The sequence below is a fragment of the Podarcis liolepis genome (genome assembly GCF_965112155.1).
Source record: "Podarcis liolepis genome assembly, chromosome: 18".
Taxonomy (NCBI): Eukaryota; Metazoa; Chordata; class Lepidosauria; order Squamata; family Lacertidae; genus Podarcis; species Podarcis liolepis.
The window spans coordinates 4,809,871-4,834,788 of NC_139572.1; the positions used below are offsets into that span (position 1 = coordinate 4,809,871).

General features: G+C 48.7%; 1 protein-coding gene across 4 annotated transcripts in view; it reads right to left on the bottom strand.

The window, feature by feature from the left end:
- CERS4 (ceramide synthase 4) overlaps positions 1-24,918 on the bottom strand; it is a 95,520-nt gene that overhangs the window by 39,396 nt on the left and 31,206 nt on the right. The window contains exon 1 of one of the 4 annotated variants that reach the window (XM_083484012.1): positions 7,308-7,430. The exons of the other annotated variants lie outside the window; for them this stretch is intronic. The gene's annotated coding sequence lies outside the window, so the exon portion shown is untranslated. Of the gene's footprint in view, positions 1-7,307; positions 7,431-24,918 lie in introns of those variants that run through there. 4 annotated transcript variants of the gene reach the window in all.

Here is a 24,918-nt window from a genome sequence, read left to right on the forward strand (position 1 = left end):
ACCTCAGGTTAAGTACTTAATTCCTTCCGGAGGTCCGTACTTAACCTGAAACTGTTCTTAACCTGAAGCACCACTTTAGCTAATGGGGCCTCCTGCTGCCGCTGCGCCGCAGGAGCACGATTTCTGTTCTCAACCTGAAGCAAAGTTCTTAACCTGAAGCACTATTTCTGGCTTAGTGGAGTATGTAACCTGAAGCGCATGTAACCTGAAGCGTATGTAACCTGAGGTACCACTGTAATAGGGAAAGTATGTATATTAAGAAATGTATATTAAGAGATTAGATTGGAAAATTTTCAGACAGGATTGATGGAAGTCAAAAAATTGTATAAGGTGCAGTTAAGTTCTTAACCTGAAGCACTATTTCTGGCTTAGTGGAGTATGTAACCTGAAGCGTATGTAACCTGAGGTACCACTGTGTGTGTGTGTGTGTGTGTGTGTGTGTGTGTGTGTATATATATATATATATATATATATATATATAATACCTCAACAGTATTTATAGGAACTCAAACACTGAGATCCTGCTCTGTTCCAGTAACAAGAAGCCGAAAGCACCAGCCTGAAGATGACGAGTGAGACCTCGTCGAAACGTCGCCTAGACACCCCAACTCTTACACGGGAAGACACCCGAAGACACCAAAACCTGCATTCCTGTACCCGTGAAAATCTACGAAAGCATATATATATATATATATATATATATATATATATATATATATATATGCAGGTTTTGGTGTCCTCGGGTGTCTTCCCGTGTAAAAGTTGGGGTGTCTAGGCGACGTTTCGACGAGGTCTCACTCGTCATCTTCAGGCTGGTGCTTTCGGCTTCTTGTTACTGGAACAGAGCGGGATCTCAGTGTTTGAGTTCCTATAAATACTGTAGAGGGGTGTGGTGTATTGCCTCTACAGTATACACCCCTCTACAGTATTTATAGGAACTCAAACACTGAGATCCCGCTCTGTTCCAGTAACAAGAAGCCGAAAGCACCAGCCTGAAGATGACGAGTGAGACCTCGTCGAAACGTCGCCTAGACACCCCAACTTTTACACGGGAAGACACCCGAGGACACCAAAACCTGCATTCCTGTACCCGTGAAAATCTACGAAAACAAATATATATATATATATATATATATATAGAGCAAACATTTTCGGCTGGGAAACCTGCCCCGAACCTTTGCCGTTTGCATGGAAACAGATCTGTGTGCTAGAAACTGTTTGCAGCGAAGATGCAGGCCTGGCCCCCCCTTCCCTTCAGCTTTCCTTTGTCACCGAGAAAAGGAGAGCGAGTCGTGGGGCAGCCAGCCAGCTTCCCTCTTTGCTCCCTCGCCACTATAAATTCTAGCCTCGTCCGCAGGGCCTGCGAATGGCAAAGGCTGCCCGCACTCGCTGTCTGGGAAGGAGGGGAGGTTTGCAAAGGAGAGAACCAAAAGGACAGAGAGTCAGGAGAGAAATTCAGCCCCCAAATCCATCTCCTTCTTCCCAGCTGCGGTCATTTAGATCGGAGACCTCTCCCATGCCCAGGGTGGGGCCAGGAGCAAAAAGTGCTTCTGTAGAAGGTTGCCTTAGAATTATTGGTGGGCAAAAGATTTTGGATACACAGTGGTGCCTCGCAAGACGAAAATAATCCTTTCTGTGATTCTCTTCGTCTAGCGGTTTTTTCGTCTTGCGAAGCAAGCCCATTGAAGGATTAGCGCTATTAGCGGCTTTTAGTGGCTTATCTGCTGATCGGATCAGCTGATAAGCGGCTTAGCGGCTTAGAAAAAGGGGGGGAAGGGGAAAAAACCAGCAGGAACTCGCAAGACATTGTCGTCTTGCGAAGCAAGCCCATAGGAAATTCGTTTTGCGAAGCACCTCCAAAACGGAAAACTCTTTTGTCTAGCGAGTTTTCCGTCTTGCGAGGCATTCGTCTTGCGGGGCACCACTGTAATATTCAGTTAGAATCCTGGGAAAGGTTAGGTAAAGGGACCCTGACCATTAGGTCCAGTCGTGGCTGACTCTGGAGTTGCGGCGCTCATCTCGCTTTATTGGCCGAGGGAGCCGGCGTACAGCTTCCGGGTCATGTGGCCAGCATGACTAAGCCGCTTCTGGCGAACCAGAGCAGCGCATGGAAACGCCGTTTACCTTCCCGCCGGAGCGGTGCCTATTTATCTACTTGCACTTTGAGGTGCTTTCGAACTGCTAGGTGGGCAGGAGCAGGGACCGAGCAACGGGAGCTCACCCCGTCGTTGCGGGGATTCGAACCGCCAACCTTCTGATCGCCAAGTCCTAGGCTCTGTGGTTTAACCCACAGCGCCACCCGCATCCCTTGGGAAAGGTTAGAATCCTATCCATTTTGAAAGGAAATCAGCCCTGAGGGCTCACTGGAAGGACAGATCCTGAAGCTGAGACTCCAAGACTTTGGCCACCTCATAAGAAGAGAAGACTCCCTGGAAAAGACCCTGATGTTGGGAAGGATGGAGGGCGCAAAGAGAAGGGGACGACAGAGGACGAGATGGTGGGACAGTGTTCTCGAAGCTACCAGCATGAGTTTGACCAAACTGCGGGAGGCAGTGGAAGACAGGAGGGCCTGGCGTGCTCTGGTCCAGGGGGTCACGAAGAGGCGGACACGACTAAACGACTCAACAACAATAGGTATCTAAAGCTATTGGCTCATGTTGCCATGCAACCAGTCCATGCAGAATGTAGGCACCCTATATATAGAAAGGAGCAAACCAGTGATATTTTAGGGAGCAGGCTAGCAGGCGGGGCCCATGACTTACATCATAGGAGCCTACACAAGACCAAACACTGTTGCTGCATGTAGGTTTTGTTTTATTTGTTTTTAAAATAATAATAATAATAATAATAATAATAATAATAATAATAATAATAATTTATACCCCGCCCATCTGGCAGGGCTTCCCCAGCCACTCTGGGCGGCTTCCAGAAAAATATTAAAATACTGTAATACATCAAACATTAAAAGCTTCCCTAAACAGGGCTGCCTTCAGATGTCTTCTAAAAGTCTGGTAGTAGTTGTTCTCTTTGACATCTGATGGGAGGGCGTTCCACAGGGCGGGCGCCACCACCGAGAAGGCCCTCTGCCTGGTTCCCTGTAACTTGGCTTCTCGCAGTTAGGGAATCACCAGAAGGCCTTCGGCGCTGGACCTCAGTGTCCGGGCAGAACGATGGGGGTGGAGACGCTCCTTCAGATATACTGGACCGAGGCCGTTTAGGGCTTTCAAGGTCAGCACCAGCACTTTGAATTGTGCTCGGAAACGTACTTTTATCTTATATTTTGGAAATGTACATCCAGTGGATTTTTTTCCTTTAAATTTTGGGGGCCCCAAGAGAGTGGGGCCCTAAGCTATAGCTTGTTTAGCTTACATGTAAATACGGCACTGGGCACAGAGCACAGTTGTCAGGATTAGTCCCTTCTCAAATATCTCTGATTCACCAGCAAGGCCCTGAGGCCCTGATCTCTTCCCACTGCTTCACACCCCCAAGAAACCAACATATATGCAACCAGGTCCGAGATAATCTCTCCAGAACTGGCGGATCCACTTACTCATTGCAGGAAACAGCTAATCCTGCACTTTCCTCCCTAGCTAATTGCTTGAGCTTTTGCGAAAGCGTGGAATATGCAGAAACATTCTAACTACTCAGTGGGGAGTGCTGTTGATAGAGAATTGTTGTTGTTGATTTATCTGTTATGAAATTTAGGTGCTTCCCTTTGGCACCGTAAACAATATAGTGTGTGTGTGTTTGTGTGTGTGTGTGTGTGTGTGTGTGTGGTTTCAACAACACACACACACACACACACACACACACACACTACAGTGGTGCCCCGCAAGACGAATGCCTCGCAAGACGAAAAACTCGCTAGACGAAAGGGTTTTGCGGTTTTTGAGCTACTTCGCAAGACGAATTTCCCTATGGGCTTGCTTCGCAAGACGAAAACGTCTTGCGTTTTTTGCAAGTTTGTTTCCTTTTTCTTAACACCGTTAATACAGTTGCGACTTGACTTCCAGGAGCAACTCACAGAACGCGGTGTGGTAGCCTTTTTTGAGGTTTTTGGTGATTTTTGAAGCTTTTCCAAAACTTTTCCGACAGCGTGCTTCGCAAGACGAAAAATTCGCTAGATGAAAAAACTCGCGGAACGAATTAATTTCGTCTTGTGAGGCACCACTGTATATGATTTCAACAATACAAACACACACACTATATGGTTTCAACAATACACACACACACACACACACACACACACACTATATGGTTTCAACAATACACACACACACACACTATATGGTTTCAACAATACACACACACACACACACACACACACACTATATGGTTTCAACAATACACACACACACACTATATGGTTTCAACAATACACACACACACACTATATGGTTTCAACAATACACACACACACACTATATGGTTTCAACAATACACACACACACACACACACACACACACACACACTATATGGTTTCAACAACACACACACACACACACACACACACACACTATATGGTTTCAACAAAACACACACACACACTATATTGTTTACGGTGCCAAAGGGAAGCACCCAAATTTGTTAATCGATAAGTCAACAACAACAATTCTCTATCAGGAGCACTCCCCACTGAGTAGTTAGAATGTTTCTGCACATTCCACGCTTTCGCAAAAGCTTAAGCGATTAGCTAGGGAAAGGGTGCAACTTGCAGCTAACTACATGTAGACTCCAGCCAGCTTTAGGCTTGTTTTTATTCCGGCATGTGTCAAATATTTCCTATAATCTGCTTCCACTTCTCGGCAAAGGCTACTCACGTGAGCAAGACTGAGCTATGAATCACGGAAGTTCCTGGTGTGCATCTTCGCTTAAAGCAAGCCAAATTTTTTCCTCACCTTTAGTGAAAACCTGGACAAAGTTGCTGTCATGTTTTTGTTGTTGTCAAAGTTGTTGAGGGTTGTTTTTTGTTTTTTTTTTTTGAGGAACATCTCTTTCCCCCGCCCCCCAAAATGTTTTTGGGCTTTTCTATGATTTTAAGGTCCGTATAGTAAAAGCTATGATTTTCCCAGTAGTGATGTATGGAAGTGAGAGCTGGACCATAAAGAAGGCTGATCGCCGAAGAATGGATGCTTCTGAATTCTGGTGCTGGAGGAGACTCTTGAGAGTCCCATGGACTGCAAGAAGATCAAACCTATCCATTCTGAAGGAAATCAGCCCCGAGTGCTCACTGGAAGGACAGATCCTGAAGCTGAGGCTCCAATACCTTGGCCACCTCATGAGAAGAGAAGACTCCCTGGAAAAGACCCTGGTGCTGGGAAAGATGGAGGGCACAAGGAGAAGGGGACGACAGAGGACGAGATGGTGGGACAGTGTTCTTGAAGCTACCAGCATGAGTTTGACCAAACTGCGGGAGCCAGTGGAAGACAGAAGTGCCTGGCGTGCTCTGGTCCATGGGGTCACGAAGAGGCGGACACGACTAAACAACAACAACAACCCGTTGCCAAGGCTCCATTCTGATGAGACTTCATTGTCCCCATCCTTGAGGACGATATTGGGTCACACCAGGAGGTGCTGACTCAGAGAAGGCAAGATGGAGGACACAAGGAGAAGGGGAGGACAGAGGACGAGATGGTGGGACAGTGTTCTCGAAGCTACCAGCATGAGTTTGACCAAACTGCGGGAGGCAGTGGAAGACAGGAGGGCCTGGCGTGCTCTGGTCCAGGGGGTCACGAAGAGGCGGACACGACTAAACGACAACAAAAAAAGCAAGTAAACACCGGTAATTAAAAACAAAAGAGCGAAACCTACATGTGTACCTAACTCTATATTTTAGAAAGTTATTTGCTCGCGGTGCATTTTGGGTAATGATATCAAGATTTGCACAACGGCACCCGAGGGCGAGCAGCCAACTCTCGGGTGCCATTTTGAATCAAGATGGCGGGCAGGACCTTTCAAAGCCTGCTTATTCTAACCACTGAACAACGCTGCCTATGAGACTGCTGGGACCACGTGCGCAGAGAGAGCTACATTTTACCCGCAACTAAACGGTTCAAAACTGAGACTCCCTGCAAGGTAATAATAATAATAATAATAATAATAATAATAATAATAATAATAATAATATTCTAGATAACGATGTACCAAAAGAGTTGGTTCACACACAATATGCCCAAATATGGAAAAAGGGAGAGGTTTAAAACAAAAGAAAAATGGCTTTTGAGAACAATGGAGTAAACGGAACTGGCAAGATTAACAGCAAACATTAGAGACCAAAATGCCCCCCAAAATAATAATTGAGGACTGGAGACCTGTCACTGAGTATTTAAAGAACTACTATAGGGATGCGAAAATATGAACAGGACTTGAAATATGAGCAACAGAGTTAGTTGTTAAGATAAATAGCTTAAAATATACATGAGAAGTGTAAGTATGGAAAGGAGGAGAGGTTGGGAAACCAATGGATAAAGTAATTTATTTATGTTAACATTTATGAGGTTTTCCTCTCTTTTTTGTGAAAACACCAATAAATAAGATTTGAAATAGTAGCAGTAAAGGTAAAGGGACCCCTGACCATTAGGTCCAGTTGTGGCTGACTCTGGGGTTGCAGCGCTCATCTTGCTTTACTGGCTGAGGGAGCTGGCGTACAGTTTCCAGGTCATGTGGCCAGCACGACTAAGCCGCTTCTGGCAAACCAGAGCAGCGCACGGAAATGCCGTTTACCTTCCCGCCAGAGCGGTACCTATTTATCTACTTGCACTGGTGTGCTTTCGAACTGCTAGGTTGGCAGGAGCAGGTACCGAGCAACGGGAGCTCACCCCGTCATTGCGGGGATTCGAACCACCAACCTTCTGATCGGCAAGTCCTAGGCTCTGTGTGGTTTAACCCACAACGCCACCCGCGTCCCATATAGCAGTAGCAGTAATAATAATAATAATAATAATAATAATAATAATAATAATAATAATATAAAATCAGGAATGGGATGTCAAGGGCCGCATTCTGTTTTGGGCAACTTTCTGGGGGCCACACCAACTCAGCTGGCGTATACATTCTCCTTCTCTCTCTCTCTCGCTTTCTCTCTCTCTCACACACACACACACACACAAACGCACACACCTGCTGCTCAAATTTCTCCATCTTTCACCCAGGTAAGCCAAGACCGCCATTGCAATCAAAGGACACCCTCCACACAGGTGAAGCACTCGATGAGCTACCTTCGCAAGGCCCTCAGGCAGGGCGGTCCTGCTCCGAAACGAAGCAAGCCGAGCCCCCACCCCCGCAGAAACCACCCCCAAGCTCTGACCTTTCACAAAAGCCGCTTTTTGAGGTCCAAAGCGGCTCCCTCTGACGCCGCCGTTGCAGCTTCCAGCCTCTGCTCAGGGCAGGAAAAGCAACAAATGAGATTAAGCTGATGTTTCCCTTTAAGGATCCCTTTATATCAGATTAACTCGGCTGCCTCCACCCACGGTTTACATTCTCTCTCTTTTTAATTTGGTGCAAGGCCACAGAGCTTTGCAGCTGCCAGGCCCTCACCTCCAAGGTTGCTCGAGGAGGGGAGAGCGTGGTGTTCCGAAACTCGCACTCGCACCCTGCAGATGTTTCCTCCCCGGCAGCCCACGTGCAAACCGGGGCTGCTTTTGCAGGAAGGAAGCTCAAATCAACCCCTAGCTTTTGCCCATGTGGCCTAGTGAGCGCAGCACTGGCTAGCAGCAGCTGTTTCGGGGGCACAGAAGAGTTATTCCCGAAATCTGCCGACTTATTCGGCACCCCTCTTGCATTTCTCTGGGGTCCTATTCCAGGCTTCCTCAACCTCAGCCCTCCAGGTGTTTTTGGCCTACAACTCCCACGATCCCTAGCTAGCAGGACCAGTGGTCAGGGATGGTGGGAATTGTAGTCTCAAAACATCTGGAGGGCCGAGGTTGAGGAAGGCTGTCCTATTTCATCATCATCATCATCATTGTTTTTAATACAGTGGTACCTCGGGTTAAGTACTTAATTCATTCCGGAGGTCCGTACTTAACCTGAAACTGTTCTTAACCTGAAGCACCACTTTAATGAATGGGGCCTCCTGCTGCCGCTGCGCGATTTCTGTTCTCATCCTGAAGCAAAGTTCTTAACCTGAAGCACTATTTCTGAGTTAGCGGAGTCTGTAACCTGAAGCGTATGTAACCTGAAGCATATGTAACCCGAGGTACCATTGTATTCTGTTGATAGCTACCCAGAGTGACTGGGGAAACCCACCCAGATAGGTGGGGTATAAATAAACTATTATTATTATTATTATTAGGGACGTGGGTGGCGCTGTGGGTTAAACCACAGAGCCTAGGACTTGCTGATCAGAAGGTCGGCGGTTTGAATCCCCGCAATGACCAGAGTCCTTTGCACCCTTGGCAAAGAATAATAATAATAGTAAAGGTAAACGTAAAGGGACCCCCTGACCATTAGGTCCAGTCATGAACAACTCTGGGGTTGCGGTGCTCATCTCGCTTTATTGACCACAGGAGCCGGCGTACAGCTTCCGGGTCATGTGGCCAGCAGGACTAAGCCACTTCTGGCGAACCAGAGCAGCGCATGGAAACGCCGTTTACCTTCCCGCCAGAGCGGTATCTATTTATCTATTTGCACTTTGACGTGCTTTCGAACTGCTAGGTGGGCCGGAGCAGGGACCGAGCAACGGGAGCTCACCCCATCGCGGGGATTCGAACCGCCGACATTCTGATCGGCAAGCCCTAGGCTCTGCGGTTTAACCCACAGCGCCACCCAATAGTCAGGGGTACCTTTACCTTTTACTGTAAGAGGCAGGGAGAGACGATTTTACTTCTCAGGCAGGGGCTGTTTGCCCCTCTGACATCCCTTCCTCCTGTGGCACCATCCCCTGCCTGCAAGAACGTTAGCGCATTCCTCCCGGGACTCCGAAACATGGCTTGGATTGTCCAGAAAGATTTGCATCTTCCTCTGCTTCTTCCAGGAGGCAGGGATACGGATCGTGATGCTCCTCTGATAACCTGCCAGCTTTCTGCAGAGGTCGCCTGGCATGCTGGGTGGAACGAGAAGAAGCGTTTCATCCGAGTCCTCTTGGCAGGATGGTGGGAACTTCAGGAGATTCCTGCGGCTCTGTCTCCTGCATCAAACGTCCTGGATCCTGTTTTTTTCTGGTCCCTCCAGGAAAGAAACCCCATAGGCAGGAGGGCAAGAGCTCCTCTCCCACTGTGACTCGCAAGAACTTCAGAAGTGTCTTGGAGACGGCCAGTGGTCCCATTTTGCCCAGCATCCGGTTTCCACAATGGCACAGCCATTGGTCTCAGATGCCCGCAGACAAGACCTCCTGTTATGCTATCATTCATTAGACAGTAAGACAATAGCTGTGCTAGATCAGGCGCAAGGAAGGTCTCAGTTGAGCTTCCTGTCCCATACACTGTCCAAAAATCTGCAGGTGATGTTTTTTCTTGAGATGAGCATCAACCACCAATAACCCGCAGATCTCAAGCTCTCAAATTCTCAAGACTCTTTTGGCAACATAGGCGGGGTCTGATGCCCTAAAACCGCTTTGCAAAATCTGCACACTTAATGTCAATTGAACAATAGCAAATCCTCGTTGCATGGTTCAGACACCGGGCTGCTATCTCCATCGTGCGTGACCACAACAAAGGATGACCTATGTCCATTTGATCGCCACTCCCTGCTAACAACCAACAGATTAATGAATTTAGACGAAATCAAATTTAGATGGACTCTCCATCCTGCATAACCATAACGGAGGATAACCTACCGTATTTTTTGCTCTATAAGACTCACTTTTTCCCTCCTAAAAAGTAAGGGGAAATGTGTGCGCGTCTTATGGAGTGAATGCAGGCTGCGCAGCTATCCCAGAAGCCGGAAAAGCAAGAGGGGTTGCTGCTTTCACTGCGCAGCGATCCCTCTTGCTGTTCTGGCTTCTGAGATTCATAATATTTTTTTTTCTTGTTTTCCTCCTCCAAAAGGTCTTGTGGTCTGGTGCGTCTTACAGAGTGAAAAATACCGTATTTATTAGCAAGCGAATCAGGAGAATTCTGAAGAGAGCAATTTTACCACTGATGGGCTTGTCCATAAGGTGATATTAAAGGTAAAGGGACCCCTAACCATTAGGTCCAGTCGTGGCCGACTCTGGGGTTGCGGCGCTCATCTCGCTTTACTGGCCAAGGGAGCCAGCACACAGCTTCCGGGTCATGTGGCCAGCAGGACTAAGCCGCTTCTGGCGAACCAGAGCAGCGCATGGAAATGCCGTTTACCTTCCCACCAGAGTGGTACCTATTTATCTACTTGCACTTTGATGTGCTTTTGAACTGCTAGGTTGGCAGGAGCAGGGACCGAGCAACAGGAGCTCACCCGTCATTGCGGGGATTCAAACCGCCGACCTTCTGATTGGCAAGTCCTAGGCTCTGTGGTTTAACCCACAGCACCACCCGCGTCCCAACAAGGTGACATTGAGCCATCCTTATTCTTTTCCTTACCACTGTTTTATTAAAAGAATTTCAGTTCTAGAAAACAAAGTGATGAAAGGGGGAAAAGATGGAGAGGAAACTTGCAAAAAATACAACGAGAAAGAAAGATCTTGTAGGATACAGAAGCTATAACCAGTTGCATTTCCATACATTATTATCTAGATGTATGAGTCATATTATTGTCCTAATGTTGTTTAGTTGTTTTTTATAGAAGGTGATCCCTGGCTTTATTCCCTTCCTTTTCTTTTTCCTCTTCCTTTCAGAAGATTTGTCCACCCGCATCCCTTGGGAAAGGTTAGAATCCTATCCATTCTGAAGGAAATCAGCCCTGAGTGCTCACTGGAAGGACAGATCCTGAAGCTGAGGCTCCAAGACTTTGGCCTCCTCATGAGAAGAGAAGACTCCCTGGAAAAGACCCTGATGTTGGGGAAGATGGAGGGCATAAGGAGAAGGAGACGACAGAGGACGAGATGGTGGGACAGTGTTCTCGAAGAGACCAGCATGAGTTTGACCAAACTGCGGGAGGCAGTGGAAGACAGGAGGGCCTGGCGTGCTCTGGTCCAGGGGGTCACGAAGAGGCGGACACGACTAAATGACTAAACAGCAACAACTGTCTGCATAACACTGCCACGGTAGAGCATCCTTGCAGCTTGATCACCTCCGAACGAATGCTGCGGTCGGGAAAATAAATCCCCTCGTTCTGCTCTGCTGCAAACAGGGCCGCCAGCCAAACATGCATGTTCATGTGTTTTCTTCTAATAAGCCGTTTGTCAGAATCAGTGTACTCTGGGAGCATCTTAAGTGTGCTGCTGCGCACCTGAAGCCTGCAGGCGAGAGATTCCATAATGAGGACAAGGTGGTACCCAAAGGAGCATTTTTGCGGAGACCTGTTCCAAGTCCACAGGTGTGCCCTAGGGACATATGCTCCCGTCTCAGGCTCCACAAAAACGTTCTCTTTCAAGGGCCAAATTCCCTCTGTGTTCATATGCCAGAGTTGGGTGGCGCAAATTACTATCCACCTCTCCCACATTATTATTTTCCCAATTCATCAGGATCAGTCTTTTTGCCTTAGAATAGAATCATAGAATCCTAGAGTTGGAAGAGACCACAAGGGCCATCGAGTCCAACCCCCTGCCAAGCAGGAAACACCATCAGAGCACTCCTGACATATGGTTGTCAAGCCTCTGCTTAAAGACCTCCAAAGTAGGAGACTCCACCACACTCCTTGGCAGCAAATTCCACTGTCGAACAGCTCTTACTGTCAGGAAGTTCTTCCTAATGTTTAGGTGGAATCTTCTTTCTTGTAGTTTCATTTCCTCCTCTCCTTTTGCCGCCCTTTCTCTCGCGTTACATCCCTCCCTCTCTCTTTTTGCAGGATCACAGCACGGCAGAGTTGGAAGGGACCTCCAGGGGTCATCTAGTCCAACCCCCTGCAATGCAAGAATCTCAACACACAGCTCCCCGCCCCCATCCTATCTGAAACCGTATCGGACCCTGCTTAGCTTTGCAGATGTGTGGGCGGTTTTATCGCTGCGCCAGCTTTAGCTCCCCCTTTCGGACACCCTGCTTTTGATCACCCCCAGGGACACGAGTGGCGCTGTGGGTTAAACCACAGAGCCTAGGACTTGCCAAAGAGAAGGTTGGCGGTTCGAATCCCCGCGACGGGGTGAGTTCCCGTTGCTCGGTCCCTTCTCCTGCCAACCTAGCAGTTCAAAAGCACCTCAAAGTGTAAGTAGATAAATAGGTACCACTCTGATGGGAAGGTAAACAGCGTATCCGCGTGCTGCTCTGGTTCGCCAGAAGCGGCTTAGTCCTGCTGGCAACATGACCCGGAAGCTGTACGCCGGCTCCCTTGGCCAATAAAGCGAGATGAGCGCCGCAACCCCAGAGTCAGCCATGACTGGACCTAATGATCAGGGGTCCCTTTACCTTTACCTATTTCTTTCTCCTTCCGTCCCCACCCCATCCCCATTCTCACTAGCCTTTTGATAATAATAATAATTTATTATTTATACCCCGCCCATCTGGCTGGGTCTCCCCAGCCACTCTGGGTGGCTCCCAACAGAATATCAAAAGCACGACAGAACATCAAACATTAAAAAATTCCCTAAACAGAGCTGTCTTCTAAAAGTCAGACAGTGGTTTGTTTCCTTGACATCTGATGGGAGAGTGTTCAACAGGGAGGGAGCCACCACCGAGAAGGCCCTCTGCCTGGTTCCCTGTCACCTCGCCTCTCGCAGCGAGGGAACTGCCAGAAGGCCCTCAGAGCTGGACCTCAGTGGGGGTGGAGACGCTCCTTCTGTGAGAGAACACAAGATGTTTGCATATCTCTGGAGTGCCAAAAACAGCAAGCTGGTCGGACAAAAGGACCCTTGCACACTTGGCAAAGAACTTTATTGCCCAATTGTACCCAAACTCTAGTAACCTCGAGGTTAGATTAGTTCAAACCGTTACATAGGGCTGCCTCTGAAGTCGGTTCAGAAACTTCAGAATTCGGCAGGCAAGTTGCTCACTGTGACAAGACAGTTTGAGCATATTGCAAGGATCCTGACCCTACTGTACTGGCTGCCAGTGACAGACCTTCCAAGTGTCCCTATCTTCCAGAGACAGTCCCGGATTTACAGAAGACGTCTGGTTTCTGATTTGATCCCGGAATCTCCAGCTTTTCCTTAGGACGTCCCTATTTCCATCAGGGAAATGTTGGAATATACAGTGGCAGCTGTTTATCAGCTTCATCTGGTATGCAGGCTGAGACCCTCCCTGCCCACAGACTGTCTTGCCAGAGTGGTGCATGCTCTGGTTATCTCCCGCTTGGACTACTGCAATGCGCTCTACGCGGGGCTACCTTTGAAGGTGACCCAGAAACTACAACTAATCCAGAATGCGGCAGCTAGGCTGGTGACTGGGAGCGGCTGCCGAGACCATATAACACCGGTCTTGAAAGACCTACACTGACTCCCAGTACGTTTCCGAGCACAATTCAAAGTGTTGGTGTTGACCTTTAAATACCTAAACGGCCTCGGTCCAGTATACTTGAAGGAGTGTCTCCACCTCCATCGTTCTGCCCGGACATTGAGGTCCAGCTCTGAGGGCCTTCTGGCGGTTCCCTCGCTGCGAGAAGCCAAGTTACAGGGAACCAGGCAGATGGCCTTCTCAGTAGTGGCACCCGCCCTGTGGAACACCCTCCCACAAGATGTCAAAGAGAAAAATAACTACCAAAGTTTTAGAAGACATCTGTAGGCAGCCCTGTTTAGGCAAATTTTAATCTTTAATAGGTTATTGTATTTTAGTGTTCTGTTGGAAGCCGCCCAGAGTGGCTGGGGGGACCCAGCCAGATGGGCAGGGTATAAATAAATTATTATTATTATTATTATTATTATTATTGTTGTTGTTGTTTAAGAACAGCTTAGTTTATGAAAAACTTAAGATTAAGAATGCTGCAAACGTTTTGGTTTGTGAGCTTTGCCTTGGAATAAGAACATGTTTCGCTCCCTGTTGAGTGTTTTCCATTTGTAAACTGAGTCCCCCGCTGCTATGGGAAAGCACGCCTTGGTTTAAGAAAGCTTTGGTTTAAGAACAGATTTCTGGAACGGATTAAGTTCGTAAACCAAGGTACCGCTGTACCTGAAGGAGCGTCTCCACCCCCATCGTCCAGCCCGGACACTGAGGTCCAGCTCCGAGGGCCTTCTGGCGGTTCCCTCCCTGTGAGAAGTGTGGTTACCGGGAACCAGGCAGAGAGCACTCCACTGACTAGCGATTAGCTTCCAGGCCCAATTCAAAGTACAGTGGTACCTTAGGTTACATACGCTTCAGGTTACATACGCTTCAGGTTACAGACTCCGCTAACCCAGAAATAGTGCTTCAGGTTAAGAACTTTGCTTCAGGATGAGAACAGAAATCGGGCTCCAGAGGCACGGCGGCAGCGGGAGGCCCCATTAGCTAAAGTGGTACTTCAGGTTAAGAACGGACCTCCGGAACGAATTAAGTACTTAACCAGAAATACCGCTGTACTGCTTTTGACCTATAAAAGAAGGACATTCAGACCCTCCAAAAGTCTCTATTTTCCAGGGACAGTCCCGGACTTAAAGAAGCAGCCCCGGTTTCTGGCTTGATCCCAGAATGCCCCTCTTTCCATCTGAGAAACGCTGGAGGGTATGGAATAGGACATCTCCGTTTTTCATCAGAGAAATGTTGGAGGGGACGGAAATGCAAACCACATTTGCACATCGAAAGAGGAACCAAAAGCATTCAAAGCGGATTTCTCTTTAAAAGAGGGGGGGGGGGAGATGGGGATTTGTTTTCTAACCCTGCTGCCCAAGCAGCAAAGCAGAAACACAGCCGCTGCTCTTTTGACTTTCCCGTTTTAAAAATAAACGTCTCGTGAACAAGGCCGTGCGTCGCCTGTGCAATGCTGTCGCACGCCAGAGCCAGAGGTGTCCTCGGAAGTGCATGACAAGGCTTTTCCTCCGCCCCCCCCCAAATCTATTTTTGCCACACAATCCGCTTTGCACTTTAAGTCCCCGAGGCTCTCTCTCTCTCTCTCTCTCTTTGCGAACGGGGATAAAGAGCTCCGAGGGATTTCAGATGCTGTGTAAGAATAGCCACAGCTTAATCCTACCCGGGGCAGACGGACAACGTTTCCAAGGAGAAGGAAACTTCGCTGGCGACAAAAGGGTGGAATAGGAAGCCGTCGGAACCGCTACCTATGGAAGACAGCGGTGGTTGCCTCCAACTAAATCCTACTCAGAGTAAATCCATTGGAAATAATGGCCGTGGCGGCCAATTTCAGCCCCTCTATCTCATGGGTGGGATGCGGGTGGTGCTGTGGGTTAAACCACAGAGCCTAGGACTTGCCGATCAGAAGGTCAGCGGTTCGAATCCCCGCGATGGGGTGAGCAGGAAGGTAAACGGCGTATCCGTGTGCTGCTCTGGTTCGCCAGAAGCGGCTTAGTCCTGCTGGCCACATGACCCGGAAGCTGTACGCCGGCTCCCTCAGCCAGTAAAGCAAGATGAGCGCCACAACCCCAGAGTCGGGCACAAACGGACCTAATGGTCAGGGGTCCCTTTACCTTTACCTTATCTCATGGGTAGGTAAACTAAGGTCTGGAGGCCGGATCTGGCCCAATCAGCTTCTAAATCCAACCCACGGATGGTCTGGGAATCAGCGTGTTTTTACATGAGTAGAAAGTGTGCTTTTATTTAAAATGCATCTCTGGGTAATTTGGGGGCATAGGAATTCGTTCATTTCCCCCCCAAAAAAGATAGTGTGGCCCCCATAAGTTCTGAGGGACAGTGGACTGGCCCCCTTCTGAAAACGTTTGCTCTATCTCATAGCTATGCTTCACGATAAGATCAAGGAGCGAGTTACAGCGACGCAAAAAACGAGACCTGCTTTTATAGAATCCTAGAATCGCCATCCCTTTGAAAAACAAAACGAAGGCAGAGACTTTTTTTCTCTCTCTCAGCCCCTCCTGTCGTATATTAAACGCAATGATAATTGCAAGCTGGCTTTTGGACGCCGGCAAACGTTTCCGCAATGCAATAAAAGGAAGAAATAACAAACAACATTTCGGACGCAGATCGCAAACAGAGAATCGGGAGCGCTTGGCTCTGCGGCGACCCGCGAGAATCTCGGGAGAATTGTTGCAATTAAGGCTTGGAAGGAGAATCGTAGAATCACAGAACTGTAGAGTTGGAAGGGACCCTAGACACCATCTAGTCCAACCCCCCTGGAAGGCAGGAATGTGCAGCAATGCCCCAGACGGGGATCAAACCTGCAACCTTGGCATCATCAGCACCACGCTCTAACCAAAGCGGTCCAGATGTCCCTTGTGGTCCCTTCCAACTCTACAATTGGATCATCTATGAAATCTTAGCATTGAGGGTTCAAGTTCCACACTGGGCAAAAGAAGATTCCTACATTGGGGGGTTTGGACTAGATGACCTGGGGAGGATCGCTCTTTCAATTCAGCCATTCTAGGGTCCTACGAAGGGATGCAGGTGGCGCTGTGGGTTAAACCACAGAGCCTAGGACTTGTCGATCAGAAGGTCGGCAGTTCGAATCCCCGGGACTGGGTGAGCGCCCGTTGCTCGGTCCCTGCTCCTGCCAACCTAGCAGTTCGAAAGCATGCCAGTGCAAGTAGATAAATAGGTACCACTCCGGCGGGAAGGTAAACGGCGTTTCCATGCGCTGCTCTGGTTCGCCAGAAGCGGCTTAGTCCTGCTGGCCACATGATCTGGAAGCTGTACGCCGGTCCCTCAGCCAGTAAAGCGAGATGAGCGCCGCAACCCCAGAGTTGGCCATGACTGGACCTAATGGTCAGGGGTCCCTTTACCTTTACCTTAGGGTCTTACGAATGGGGCAGTTTAAAACCCATTAACCAGGCATTGCCAACGTCGTCCTCCTCCTTCTCCCTCTGCTTGGCTTAGTTGGGGAGTTTCTCACCGAGAAAATCTCGTTCATATCGCACAGAGAGGCGGCCCCAGTCCGAGGCCTAGTCCTGTTCCCTTAGACCACTGGTTGTCTGTCCCCTGATACTCTGCCAACCCTCCATTCCACTTCATTTTCTCCAGCTCCTCTGGAAGTTACGTAACTTTGCATTCTTGGCACAGATGTTTTTGCAGAACGAGATCTGTCTGCTCAAAAGCGAAGCTCGGAAGCGGGTCTCCTCCGTTAAGTGTGAAAGGGGATTTCCTGTCCCTGAACCTGCGCAGAAAGTTTCGCCGCCGAGCGGTTAGGAAGAATAATAATAATTCACTAGACTGTACGGAATCATCTGAATTTTGCAGAGGAAAACAATCCTTTTGAATTCTACGGGCCCAAGACATGGAATCTAACAAAGGGACAATATCAATGGATTCTCTGAGCCATTACTTTGGCAAAAAGTTGCAGTATGAACAGAAATAATAATAATAATAATAATAATAATAATAATAATAATAATAATAATAATAATAATTCACTAGACTGTACGGAATAATCTGAAATTTGCAGGGGGAAATAATCCTTTTGAATTCTACGTGCCCAAGACATGGAATCTAACAAAGGGACGATATCAATGGATTCTCTGAGACCTTACTACAGCAAAAAGATGTAGTATGAACAAGAAAATAATAATAATAATATGTGGCTTTCTTTAACGACTGAAGATACGTTCAAACTCGCTAATGGACAAGTTGCGTGCAAACACAGACTTGCCATGCACAAAGTCAACGGTATTTGGAATTCCTTTTTATAAATACCCTATTAGGTTAAGGTTTGTTGAACTGCAATAATATTATTTTTGGTAATGCATACAGCTTTTCTGTTGTTCTGTTTTGTTTTCTTACACTGTCCTATTTCTCCCCCCCCCTCTTTTTTGTGCCTTATCTTACACCGTGCACTTGTGTTTATGTGGTTTTTAGAAAAATAATAATTCAATAGGGAATATAAAACGATATATATGTACCTCTCTCTCTCTCTCTCTCTCTCTCTCTCTCTCAACAGATGTGAAACCTGGGGATAAAGTTATCCTTGCCATCCATTATAGGCTGTGTCCAAAGATTTAGCCTTATCATAACCCTCAAAGAACAAATTGTATAGTCTGAGGATCAAAGTAATGAGAACATTTATTTTTTAAAAAAAGGTTGCAAGCGAAATCTGGGCAAGAACATTTTGAGCCAGGAGTTTAGAATTTAACTTTGCGGGGGCCTCAAACACTCATTGTCCTGATCTGCTAATGGGGAACGAGAGACAGAGAAACCAGCATTTTAAAGATCACCATTTAATGCTTAATATTTAATTTTGCTGCCCAACCAGGCTGGACGGAATTTTAAAAGCACGCTCCCAGCACCTTAGGGAACCAAGGGAAAAAATATAAACTAGTCATCCTAAAGGTCTGGGCACTGTGTTTATGTGTGATCAAAGGGATCTCCATAAACAGAATTGATGTGTGTGCGCAAGCTCTAATTTGCAGGTGGATCCTATTCTTTTGCTCGGGGGGAAGATCCCGACGCCATGCGCGGAAGCTGTGAAAAAGGGAAATTCCATGTTAGAGAGCATCGTTTGATTTCATTCACACAGGTTCTTTTATTTATCCCAGAGCTGGAAGCGCCAAGCCCAAACCCTTGAAATGCAGGAATCTTTTGCCCAACGTGGGGTCCGAACCCGCGAGCCTGAGATTGAGTCTTGAGTTCTACCGGCTGAGCTAAGGGGGCCGGTTTGCAAGATTAAAAACAGACATCACCTTGCCAACAAAGGTCCATCTAGTTCAAGCTATGGTTTTCCCAGTAGTGATGTATGGAAGTGAGAGCTGGACCATAAAGAAGGCTGATGGCTGAAGAATGGGTGCTTTTGAATTCTGGTGCTGGAGGAGACTCTTGAGAGTCCCATGGACTGCAAGAAGATCAAACCTCTCCATTCTGAAGGAAATCAGCCCTGAGTGCTCACTGGAAGGACAGATCCTGAAGCTGAGGCTCCAATACTTTGGCCACCTCATGAGAAGAGAAGACTCCCTGGAAAAGACCCTGATGTTGGGAAAGATGGAGGGCACAAGGAGAAGGGGACGGCAGAGGACGAGATGGTGGGACAGTGTTCTCGAAGCTACCAGCATGAGTTTGACCAAACTGCGGGAGGCAGTGGAAGACAGGAGGGACTGGCGTGATCTGGTCCAGGGGGTCACCAAGAGTCGGACACGACTAACGACTAAACAACAACATGTGCCAGCTGTTGCACATAGAGGGTTGTAGTTGAAGAACTCATGGTCGGAGCAGACCAATTAGTCCAGGCTTCCTCAGCCTCGGCCCTTCAGATGTTTTGAGACTACAGTTCCCAGCATCCCTGACCACTGGTCCTGTTAGCTAGGGATCATGGGAATTGTAGGCCAAAAACATCTGGAGAGCCGAGGTTGAGGAAGCCTGAATTAGACATTATTAACAGGGTGTGTGTGGAGTGTTAGGGGAGGGCAGAACCTCTGTTGGGGGGCACATCATGCTCCTTGTGGGGTAGTTTGCGCACCTTTGGCCCCCATCCTGCACTCAGCTCTCACCTGTGGCTCCTACAAGCTGTCAGCATGTGACAGCAGCCATCCCAGGAACAGCTTTGACTGGCTGGCTAAACCACGCAAGGCGAGCCTCAAACCCATATTACACCAGTCCTGAAAGACCTACTTTGGCTCCCAGGACATTTCCGAGCACAATTCAAAGTCTTGGTGCTGACCTTGAAAGCCCTAAACGGCCCAGTATCCCTGAAGGAGCGTCTCCACCTCCATCGTCCAGCCTGGACACTGAGGTCCAGATCCGAGGACCTTCTGGCAGTTCCCTCCCTGCAAGAAGCGAGGTTGCAGGGGACCATTCAGAGGGCCTTCTCGGTGGTGGCACCCACCCTGTGGAACACCCTCCCACCAGATGTCAAGGAGATAAAGAACTATCTGACTTTTAGAAGACCTCTGTTTAGGGAAGCTTTTAATGTTTGATGCCTTACTGTATTTTAATATTTTGTTTAATATTTTGGGGAAGCCCAGCCAGATGGGTGGGGTATAAATAATAAATTATTATTATATTATTATTATTATATTCCAAGCTCTGAATCCTGATTTGAGGTCTGGCATTACTTGGCTGCTTCTGGGCTGCTCTTTGTATCAACAACTCCTGGCTCCCTGAACTTGACCATCTTTGTATCTCCGCATTGTGGTTTCTGCTTAATGTACTGTTCTGAGTAGAGACTTGATCCCCTCAAACGCAGTGTAGACCAGAGTTAATGTGTTATCCTTCCACTTGCCAGGAGAGTCTCCGCGATCGAAACAAACGTGAGTTGCTTCCAAGCAATGCAACCACATTCCTTCCGGGCTGAATCCTACTTAGAGAAGACCTGCTGAAAACAATGCCCCTAGACAATATCTTAAAAAGCAGACATCACCTTGTCAACAAAGGTCCGTATAGTAAAAGCTATGGTTTCCCCAGTAGTGATGTATGGAAGTGAGAGCTGGACCATCAAGAAGGCTGATCGCCGAAGAATGGATGCTTTTGAATTCTGGTGCTGGAGGAGACTCTTGAGAGTCCCATGGACTGCAAGAAGATCAAACCTCTCCATTCTGAAGGAAATCAGCCCTGAGTGCTCACTGGAAGGACAGATCCTGAAGCTGAGGCTCCAAGACTTTGGCCACCTCAGGAGAAGAGAAGACTCCCTGGAAAAGACCCTGGTGTTGGGAAAGATGGAGGGCACAAGGAGAAGGGGACGGCAGAGGACGAGATGGTGGGACAGTGTTCTCGAAGCTACCAGCATGAGTTTGCCCAAACTGCAGGAGGCAGTGGAAGACAGGAGTGCCTGGCGTGCTCTGGTCCAGGGGGTCACGAAGAGTCGGACACGACTAAACGACTCAACAACAACAACAAGTTGCTGTTGGCATCCTCCTGCTGCCGAGGGCAAAGTCGAACTGCTGTGTTAGCAGCACCAGAGTTGACCTCCCGCCAGGGCAGAATTTTTTGTTGTTGTTGCAATCCATATGTAAAACTGTCTTACCCATAGAGGCTAGTGGCGCAGGGCGCCAGGGCCCCAAATTCTGGAGGGCACCAGGCGAGAGTCCGGGGAAACCAGACGAGTGCGCTGAGTGAGCGAGGGTGTGTGCGCCGTTCCCTCTGAGTGTCGGCTCAGTTTTTTCCCTTTTAGTCTGCAGACACCAGAAGGCTAAAAGGGGAAAAACCGAGCCGATGCTCGGTGGGAGCAGCGCACGTGCTCTCGCTCGCTCGGCGTGCTGCCTACCATGGCCACCGCAGCACGGAGAGGCCAGCTGAGCCAGGAAGCACCGCATCCAGCCTCCGCCTCCTCCCCGCCGGAGGAGCCGCCCTCCAGCTGCTGTCCACCTCCTCTAGCCCTAAAAAAAAAGGTTGACAACTCTGGGAAAGTGTTGCCAGAAGGATCTTTGCACCACGGCGCAGGATATGCTTAAGACGGCCCTGTCATAGCTGTCAACTTACAGATTTGAAAATAAGGGACCAGCAGCCTCGAAAATAAGGGATCAGCAGCCCTTTTCCCAGCACAGGTATGTTCAACTTCTGAGCCCCTCCGAGCCAAAGGCAGAAAGCCCAGCCAGCAGCCAAACGAAGCCTCAAGCGGTGGTTCCCACAGCGCAGCAACCCGGCAAAGGGGATGCAGCAAGGAAAACCACCGTCACCTCTCCGCTGGGAAGTGCTGAGCAAAGGCGAGTCCCCAGGCAACGCGGCCGATTTGATTGGCCCAAGGCATGCAAGCTCCACCCCCCAGTCGTTCTTAGACTCCTTATTGGGTGAGCAATGCAGCCAAGCAACACATTGGAGCCTCCCTCCTCCCTGGCCGGCAGGGAGGGAGGGAGAGGAGCTGCTTCTTTTGAAACCCGGGAAATTTAAGGGACATCATCAATAAGGGACAGCAGTGAGACACAGCGCTGGGATAAGGGACTTTCCCACCAAATAAGGGACGGTTGACAGCTATGGGCCCTGTCCATCTGTCTCGAGAGATGGTGGAATGTGCCTTGTCTCCAGGGTGCAAGCCTGGGAAGTGTGTCTGGAGGTCCTGGGCTGCTCAGATCACAAGACCCACCCCCTCTCGGCCTATCCTATCCTCGCATCCTTGTGGGAGGAGGAAGAGAAGGGATGGAGCTGGAGAAAGAGAGAGAGAGAGATGATTGGCGTTCTTTTCCTGGTTTCCCTTCCTCGACAGGAAAGGACAGCACATACCCGGGCATGCACACATCCTGCCGAGCCGAACTCTGGAATGGAAATGGAGACGGGTGCATGAATGCTGATGCAGGGCTTGAGCTGGGCGGTCGAAAGCGATGGGAAAGACAACCCTTTGCCAAAGACAACACTGGAACTAAATCCCTTTGCTGGGCAACGCGCGCGAGAGAAGGGTTACTAGTGTGAAAGACGTCATTCGTCGTTGGGCCATGGAAAGCCAGGAAGCGACATTATGGACAACCAATCTCAGCTGAGACCCTCCCTGCCTGCAGACTGTCTGGCCAGAGTGGTCCATGCCCTGGTTATCTCCCGCTTGGACTACTGCCATGCGCTCTACGTGGGGCTACCTTTGAAGGTGACGCAGAAACTGCAACTAATCCAGAATGCGACAGCTAGACTGGTAACTGGGAGTGGCCGCCGAGACCATATAACACCGGTCTTGAAAGACCTACACTAGCTCCCAGTACGTTTCCGAGCACAATTCAAAGTGTTGGTGTTGACCTTTAAATACCTAAACGGCCTCGGTCCAGTATACTTGAAGGAGTGTCTCCACCTCCATCGTTCTGCCCGGACACTGAGGTTTTCTGTAATAAAGGCGTCACCCAAATAATAATTAAACACCTTTGCAGGAAAAAACAACAACAACATGGAAATCTCCTTTGCTTTCCCCAGGAGCCATCCCTGACTTAAGGCTTAAGAACACAATCCTACAAGACTCCAGGAGGCTGTCTCCAATAGTGTATGCACCTTGGGAACTACCTGCCACTGCAAATCAGGCAGGCGCTATCCGTATTTTCTTTTCGGCATCCTCTGTCCTCGTGGAGGCGCAGGTCAATTCTGTGTCCAGGGCAGGTGTTTACCAGCTCCATCTGGTACGCAGGATGAGACCCTCCCTGCCCGCAGACGGTCTCTCCAGAGTGGTCCATGCCCTGGTTGTCTCCCGCTTGAACTACTGCCATGCGCTCTACACGTGGGGCTACCTTGGAAGGTGACCTGGAAACGACAGCTAATCCAGAATGCGGCTGCTGGACTGGTGACCGGGAGCGGCCGCTGGGACCATATAACACCGGTCCTGAAAGACCTACATTGGCTCCCAGTATGTTTCTGAGCACAATTCAAAGTGTTGGTGCTGACCTTGAAAGCCCTAAACAGCCTTGGCCCAGGATACCTGAAGGAGCATCTCCACTCTCAAACCCTCCAAATGAGCTTATTTTCCTGGGACAGTCCAGGATTTATAGAAGCCGTCCCGGTTTCTGATCTGATCCTGGAATGTCCTGCTTTTCCTTAGGACGTCTCTATTTTCATCGGAGGAATGCTGAAGAGGATGGAGTTATGCGAGCCCTGAGCCAAGGAGATAAGGAAATCCACGACCTTTAGAAGACATCTGAAGGCCTCCCTGCACAGGGAAGCTTTTAAAGGTTTATTATGTTTTAATTTATGCTGGAAGCTTCCCAGAGTGGCTGGGGCAACCCACTCAGATAGGTATTATGTATTACTGTAATTAGGTATTACAGTAAAAGGTAAAGGGACCCCTGACCATTAGATCCAGTCGTGGCCGACTCTGGGGTTGCGGCGCTCATCTCGCTTTATTGGCCGAGGGAGCCGGCGTACAGCTTCTGGGTCATGTGGCCAGCAGGACTAAGCCGCTTCTGGCGAACCAGAGCAACAATAGGAAACGCCGTTTACCTTCCCGCCGGAGTGGTACCTATTTATCTACTTGCACTTTGACGTGCTTTCGAACTGCTAGGTGGGCAGGAGCAGGGACCGAGCAACGGGAGCTCACCCCGTCATTGCGGGGATTCGAACCGCCGACCTTCTGATCGGCAAGTCCTAGGCTCTGTGGTTTAACCCACAGCGCCACCCGCATCCCGATTATTAAATAGGATGTCCCTATTTTCCACGGAGAAATGATGGAGGTTTATGTTTCTCGAGGTTTATGTTTATCTTTCCCCCTTTCCTTCTCCCCTTGCCCCTCCTAAGTCTTCGGAATCCAAAGTGCTTCCTTATCAGCAAGTGGAAACGAGAACCGGCCTCTCATCTTGCCCAGTGGGAAATAATACTGAAATAAACAACAAAATCTTCTCCTTTCCTGGTGGTGGCTCTGTACGCAACCCCCCTGGCTCAATTGCGGCCGGCTCACAGTGCCGGGAATCTTGTGTACATTTTCGCCGCTGTCTAAATATTAGATCAGCGGCTGTTCCTTTGTCTGATATTCTGGCCATGCTGTTCCTTTGTTTTTAAGGAATAATAGGAGTTGCAGCAGGGCTTCAAGGCTCAAGTGGCCTCTGTGTGTGGCTTTAGGAGTCCTTACTTCCATCTACGGCCCTAATAATAATAATAATAATAATAATAATAATAATAATAATAATAATGTTATTACTTATACTCCGCCCATCTGGCTGGGTCTCCCCAGCCACTCTGGGTGGCTTCCAACAGGATATTAAACCACAACAAAACATTAAATATTAAAAACTTCTCTAAACAGGGCTGCCCTCAGATGTCTTCTAAAAGTCAGGTAGTTGTTTATTTCCTTGACACAGGGTGGGCACCACCACCGAGAAGGCCCTCTGCCTGGTTCCCTGTAACCTCACTTCTCTCAGGGAGGGAACCGCCAGAAGGCCCTCTGAGCTGGACCTCAGTGTCCAGGCTGGACAATGGGGATGGAGACGCTCCTTCAGAGATACTTTGCAGAGACCGTTTTGGGCTTTCAAGGTCAGCACCGAGACTTTGAATTGTGCTCGG